Here is a 7,259-nt window from a genome sequence, read left to right as displayed (position 1 = left end):
CCACTGCCTAAAATTTGGGCTTTGAAAAAGGAAAATGTTCAAGGGATCTGAGCATAAAAAAATTTCATTGGTGGGGAAATCTTGTGCCATCTTTATGACCCCGGCAAAATTTTTAAAAGGCCCAGCAGAAAACTCTGTGGGGGGTCGGTAAAATTTGGCATCCCAAAAAAAAATTTGCCAAAGATTTTGGGCAAAGGGTTCCTTTTTTCATCTTGAATTGGTTTCCCAAATTTTGCGCTTCGTGCGCTTCGTAAGGTCATCGTATTAAGCCATCCTGTCAAATCATGTAGTCTTCATCTTTACTTTGTGTGATTATCAGTGTCATCTGGCATTTTTCCCCTTAAGAAGACCTGAAGGAAACTACTAATTTCTACATGCACTAGGGGAATTTTTGTGATTTCTAAATGCTTTTGGTGAATTTTTGTGATTTCTAAATGCTCGTGGTGAAGTTTTGTGATTTCTGCATGGTCTTGATGAGTTGTTGTTATCTCACATAGTTCATGCAGACTGACTGGGAAATCTGTGAACAATGTCTCCTTTTCCAGTTGTTTAGTATGATTGAAACATCACCTACAGCCTTTTAAATTTTATATACACAAATAAATTTTAAAAACCTTTAATTTTATATAGACAAATAAATTCTAAAATAACTTTATAATGCATTGCATAATACATGTATATATGACAATATGGTTGCTCACCATGTATGAAACAATTTATGCCTTACTCGTTTATTGTAACTATAAATGTTACAGCTATATTGTAACTATAAATGTTACAGCTATATTGTAACTATAAATGTTACAGCTATATTGTAACTATAAATGTTACAGCTATATTGTAACTATAAATGTTACAGCTATATTGTGCAGTCTGTGGAGATGGTGGGGAGATGTGTGTTTGTGACAATACAGAGTGTACGAGGTAAGCTTTCCTGTGATCACACATTGTCGTGTTTTAAAGGGACTCCACTGAAGTTTTTTTGGCATTAAGGGACTGGAAAAAAAATTTGAGGTGAATTTTCCATTTCATGTAGTTCTACACAAATAACCTGTGTGCAAACTTTCAGATCATTCGCTCACTCAATTTTTTTTTTTTTTTTTCAGAATGATTATTCTACTGGTAATTGTGAGAAATGCAAAGCTTTCCGCTTAAATCTGGCTGAGAATAGCACACAAATATTATTTTCAAATCTGGCTATAGCAAGAATACATGAAGCTCAAATATACTATTTTTAATTTATTTCTTAATTATCTATTGCATATCTTACTGTTTCAAGAGCTTCAGCTTATCTACGTCAGATATTAAAATTTTATATTTTCACCTTTTTAGACTTCAGTGGAGTTCCTTTAAAGTTTGTTAATGCACTTGCACTGCTTGAATTTTAGGTTTAGTTGGAATATGTTCCAAATAGATTACTGAAATGTCATAATATACCAAATATTATTGAGTTCATCTACAAATGGATTCTTTTGATTATGCTTCTTCTATAAATGTAAACAATGTTGTGTCCTTTAAAAACGTCTTTTGACAATGATGAATTTTGTCAAATTTTGACTGATTTATGATGTTAATTTACTATACATATTTTAACCTTTCAGAGTATACTGTAATATATGTATTATAATACATACAGATGAAGACACTTTAAAAAAGGTAAGTTTTATTTAACCAGGTGTCCAGTAGGTGTCCGTCTGTATTGTTTCAAGGAGTTCCATTGAGAACTAAAAGTCTAAGAAAATAAAATTTGAAATTCTTGCAAAGATCAATACAGTCTAACTTGCGCATGCCACTATGTGTATTAAGCAACTTTTGTCTCATGTGACCACTTTGAATGCCTCCATATCATTTGCTGTCTATATTTTTAATGCATTAAGCATCTTTTAGAGAACACCACCTCATTATGTTCCAAGTGTCAACAATCAAAACACAATATAAATATGTGTTTTTAGCATATGCAAGTGAAGTTAAGAATATTTGTGATGCTGTTATCCAATAAAATCGAGAGAAGAATGCAATGCTCCGCCCCTACTGAGATGGTGTATATGCTTTGCTGGTGATATTAAGACTGCATTGAATTGACCTTGAACTTGATCAGCAATATTAAATATATCTGTACAATTAGTTGAAATATATTTATTTCAATGTTTTACATATTTTATATGTATTTAATTGGTACATAAAATTGAAAAGGGATAAGAACGAATAAAAACTTATTTAGTTCCTCTCCCTAAAGAAGTAAGGGGTGTCCATGGCCGAGTGGTTAAGGTCGTTGACTTCAAACCACTTGCCCCTCACTGCTGTGGGTTCGAATCCTGACAGGAACTTTGTATTCCTTGATGTGAGGATTCAAGTTATCAAGCTAGCTTACGGAATGTCAGTGGTTTGACTCGGGTGCCCGTTCATGCCTGAAATAATGCACGGAAAAAAAACTGAGGTCTTCCTCCACCTTAAAAGCTGGAATGTCACCATATGACCTATTCTGTGTTGGTGTGACGTAAAACTCAATCAAACAAACCCTAAAGAAATGGTTTACAATTAGATGTAGTCTGTTTCAAATGAAAAGTACACAACAGAAAGCAGTTACACTTATTAGATGTTTTGTGTCAGGGACATGGAAAAGCAACAGTGTACCTTAAAAATTCTTGGAAATGTCAAACATTACGTAACGAATCATGTGTAAAAATCAATTAGGAAGTTATTTTTTTATTTTTAAGCATCTATTTAGATTTTTGGAGCATAATAATTTTTATAAATTCATATAAATGAAGTTGAATAACATCCTCACGGCAAAGGAAAGATGTCATGTTTCAATTTTAATTGTTTTCAGGTGCTTTGACCGTTTCATTAAGCTAATATTTTTGGTGTTTCCCTAAGTGCGCGGTCCCTTAATACACATTTGACTGTGTGTGCAAAATGGGTAAAAAATTCAAAAGAGAATAAGAGGTTCAACACAGTATTGAATTAAAATTTAATTTTTAGCTCGACTTTTCTATGAAAAGGGGAGCTATCCTACTCGCCCCGGCGTCGGCGTCGGCGTCGGCGTTAGCGTTAGCGTTAGCGTTGGCGTCACACCTTGGTTAAGTTTTTCGTACCACCCCACTTTATTTCAGAAGTATTACAAGTATGGCTTTGAAACTTACCATACTTGTTCACCATCATAACCTCCATCTACAGACAAGAGTACATAACTCTGTCAAGGTTTTTGACAGAATTATGGCCCTTTTTTGACTTAGAAAGTGTATTGAGCTTGGTTAAGTTTTTTGTACCACCTCACTTTATTTCAAAACCATTGGAGGTATTGCTTTGAAACTGACCATACTTGTTTACCATCACGACCTTCATCAACAGACAAGAGGACATAACTCTGTCAAGGTTTTTGACAGAATTATGCCCCTTTTTGACTTAGAAAATACATTGAATATGGGTAAAATCCACTTATTGCCTTAACCCTTTGAGATATTGCTTTGAAACTTTTAATGCTATTTCACATCATTACCCCCATCTGTACGCAAGAGAAGGTAACTCTGTCAAGGATTTGTTTTAAAAATTAAGGCCTTTTATCGACTTAGAATCTTGGTTAAGTTTTTTTGTACCACCTCACTTTATTTCAAAACCATTGGAGGTATTGCTTTGAAACTGACCATACTTGTTTACCATCACGACCTTCATCAACAGACAAGAGGACATAACTCTGTCAAGGTTTTTGACAGAATTATGCCCCTTTTTGACTTAGAAAATACATTGAATATGGGTAAAATCCACTTATTGCCTTAACCCTTTGAGATATTGCTTTGAAACTTTTAATGCTATTTCACATCATTACCCCCATCTGTACGCAAGAGAAGGTAACTCTGTCAAGGATTTGTTTTAAAAATTAAGGCCTTTTATCGACTTAGAATCTTGGTTAAGTTTTTAGTACCAGTCCACTTTTTGACTGAACTGTTTGAGATATTAATTTGAAAGTTGGAATACTTGTTTACAATCATGATTCCCAAACATGTCCAGGAGAAGGTAATTCTGTCAAAGATTTTATTTGAATTATGGCCCTTAACTGTCAATGTTTTGTATTATAGGCAAGCACTAAAAAAGTCGAGCGCGCTGTCTTACGGACAGCTCTTGTTATGTGACTACTAGCCCACTTTTAAGTTGAATTTTAGCTTTGAAAAACATATTTTTTGGACATTTTGCGAAATAAAAATGAATGTTCTGGGAAAATGAAGTGAGGGGATGATCTTAAAGTTTGCACACATGTCATTGATCTAGATCAACTTCAAATAGTATGAAGTTCTTGAAGAACGTTTTCGGGAGTTTTCATATAGACATATAGGCAAAATGAAAACTGTTCAATAGAATTTCTTTCAACTTGGCATGTTGTTAGAATATGATAACAGAAACATTTTAAGCGGAAAAAAAAATTGGGGTCATCATTCTCATTTTTGGGTTATCATAATTTATTTCAATAATTGTTTCCAAGATAATTTAATCATAGAAATAAAGTATTTTATTATATACCTTTAAATGAAATATTTCAAAATATTGATGAAATAAAATGTGTTTTCATTTTCTGTATTTTCACTGGAAAAAAATAATTTTTCATTACAGTGAAACATATTTTCAATATTTTCACCGGTGTCATGCCGGGCTTTTTTCTTTCAGATTCTGCCAGTACAGATTTAAAGGGAAAGTCTTTCAAATTGTAATGTCAAAAATGAGAAAAATGTATATAATAAACAGAAAATTCAAGTTTTTTAATAAATACAGGATTTATTTTCATCTTGTGGTTTGAAAATATATCATTTTTTTTTTATTTTTTTTTATACCATTCAATAAAAATAAATCGTGTATTTATAGAAAAAACTTGAATATTCTCTATGCAGATTAAGAAATTGTGAACATGTCTGTAATATAATATACATGTATTACAGATAGAGAATACAAGCCACTGGAAGTGTTTCCTGTGTGAAGAGTATAGCCCAGTGTCACATGGGGATCTGGAAGCACATGAAGATTGGTCACTTGAGCTTGTCAAGTTTCATCAGGCTTTGAATGTATCAATGGTATGTCTGAACTAATTCTTATTGATTTAACCAGCATCTATCTTCTTGCTCGCTCGAGTTTGAAATAATGCATGGGAGTCTTTCTTGACCATGAAGGCTACAAAAGGCGCAATATGACCTTTAAAAAGTGTGGTTTGATTGTGAGAACCAAATTAAAAAACAAAATCTTTTGAATATTTTACTGGTATAGCTGTCTTTGGGCAGATGTATATTATATTAATACCCCTGCACAACAAAGTTGTAAGGGGGGTGTACAGGAATCGGCTTGTCCATCCAGCCGTCACCCCGTCCAGCGGTTTTTCCGTGTCTGCGCAATAACTTAAGATTCCTTTGACCCATAGTCTTCATATTTAGTAGTTAGATTGGTCATGATTAGTAGATGATCCCTATTGATTTTGAGGTCACCAGGTCAGGTCACAGGGGCCTTTACTTAAAAAAAGCTTGTCTGCCCAATAACTTAAAATTCCTTTGACCCACAGTCTTCATATTTGGCATGAAGGTTGGCCATGACCATTAGATGACCCCTATTGGTTTTGAGGTCACTGGGTCAAAGGTCACAGGGTCCTTGACTAAGAAAGCTTGTCAGCCCAATAACTTAAGTTTCTTTTGGTCCACAGTCTTCATATTTTGTATTAAGATTGGTCTTGATTAGTAGATGACCCTATTGATTTTGAGGTTGCCAGGTCAAGGTCACGGGGACCTTGACTAAACCTAATTACTTAAGATTCCTGTTACCCACAGTCTTCATATTTGGCATGGAGGTTAGTCATGATTAGAAGATGATCCCTTTTGATTTTGAGGTCACTGGGTCAAAGGTCAAGGTCAAAGGGGCATTGACTAAAAAAGCTTGTCCGCCCAATATCTTAAGATTCCTTTGACCCACAGTCTTATTACTTGGCATGGAGGTTGGCCATGATTTGAATATGACCCCTATTGATTTTTAGGTCACTGGGTGAAAGGTCAAGCTTGTCCGCCCAATAACTTAAGATTCTTTTGACTCACAGTCTTCATATTTGGTATTGAGGTTGTTTTTGACTAGTAGTTGACCCCTATTGATTTTTAGGTGACTGCGTCAAATGTCAAGTTCACAGGGATTTTTACTATAATAAGCTTGTCTGCTCAAATGCTTAAGAATGCCTGTCCGCAGTGTATTGATTTTGTATCTTTTATAGTAATTTTCTGTTATTCATATTAATGGCAAGTACTTACACCATCTATAATAATGGCAATTTATCCTTAACCTGCTGGAACTAAAGTTGATCATAGCTTTTACCACCAGTATAGAGCCAGGCCAGCCTGTCTATACTTACTGTCTGACCAGGTTCTATAAATTTTTAGCTTATCACTTTAGATTTTCATCTTGATATCCCTAAAATTGATTATGGACTGTTCTAAAAGTGTAAGCTGGATAAGTCCATTTCTGAAATTCAAGTACAACCCTGGCTATAAAAGTGTTAATATACACTCACACAATTTGAGGGATGTTAATCATGTAGATATTTTATTTAGCACCTGAGTTGAAGCATAATATATATCTAGCTGACATATTGTATCACAACAGTGGAGCAGAGAGGAATATTGTAGTTTGACCATATAATGGTACATGTATTGTTCCGCAGATTACATGTTTATATACAATTATATTTAACAAAAAATGGATTTTGTCTATTTCTAAATTAGATTTTGCTTTTTTCCCCTCCATGGCACAATTTTCCCCTCTATGGGCTCTGCTACCATTCCCCATTTAAATGTGAAAAACAAACTGTTAGGCCGCTATTCCATTGGTGCGCGATCTGTGACCCGCCTCCGTGATCCGTGTCCGGTGCATGTCTGTGAGTATTATTCCATAGGTACGTTATTTTCTATATACTTTTAATTATAGTATAGCGAACAGAATGTAGAATATGACATAATTTCATTCTAATACCAAAACCAGTTGTAACATCAAAGAATTAGGTAAAAAGAAAAAGGAAAACATTGAATACCAGTTAGGTGTTTGAATAACATCTCTTTAGCAACCGAAGACCAGTTGTTGTTTTTATGCCCCCGCCATGTAATGGCCGGGGCATATAGTGTTACCCTGTTCCGTCATTCCGTCCTTCCATCCTTCCGTCCTTCCGTCATTCTGTCATTCCGTCATCATCAGTTTCCGTTCATTATCTTAAGAACGGTTGCACACATTCAACTCAAATTTGACAT

At 34.5% G+C, this 7,259-nt stretch overlaps 1 long non-coding RNA gene across 1 annotated transcript; it reads left to right on the top strand.

Annotated features, from left to right (window-relative positions):
* Positions 1-859: 859 nt before the first annotated feature.
* On the top strand, positions 860-5,060 carry LOC132749168 (uncharacterized). The gene is made up of 3 exons (XR_009628380.1): positions 860-924; positions 1,602-1,656; positions 4,929-5,060. It is a non-coding gene; the product is annotated as an uncharacterized LOC132749168 (long non-coding RNA).
* Positions 5,061-7,259: the final 2,199 nt, after the last annotated feature.

The sequence above is a fragment of the Ruditapes philippinarum genome, unplaced genomic scaffold (assembly GCF_026571515.1).
Source record: "Ruditapes philippinarum isolate M1 unplaced genomic scaffold, ASM2657151v2 ctg21210_1_1_1_1, whole genome shotgun sequence".
Taxonomy (NCBI): domain Eukaryota; kingdom Metazoa; phylum Mollusca; class Bivalvia; order Venerida; family Veneridae; genus Ruditapes; species Ruditapes philippinarum.
This window is presented reverse-complemented; position numbering and strand designations above follow the sequence as displayed.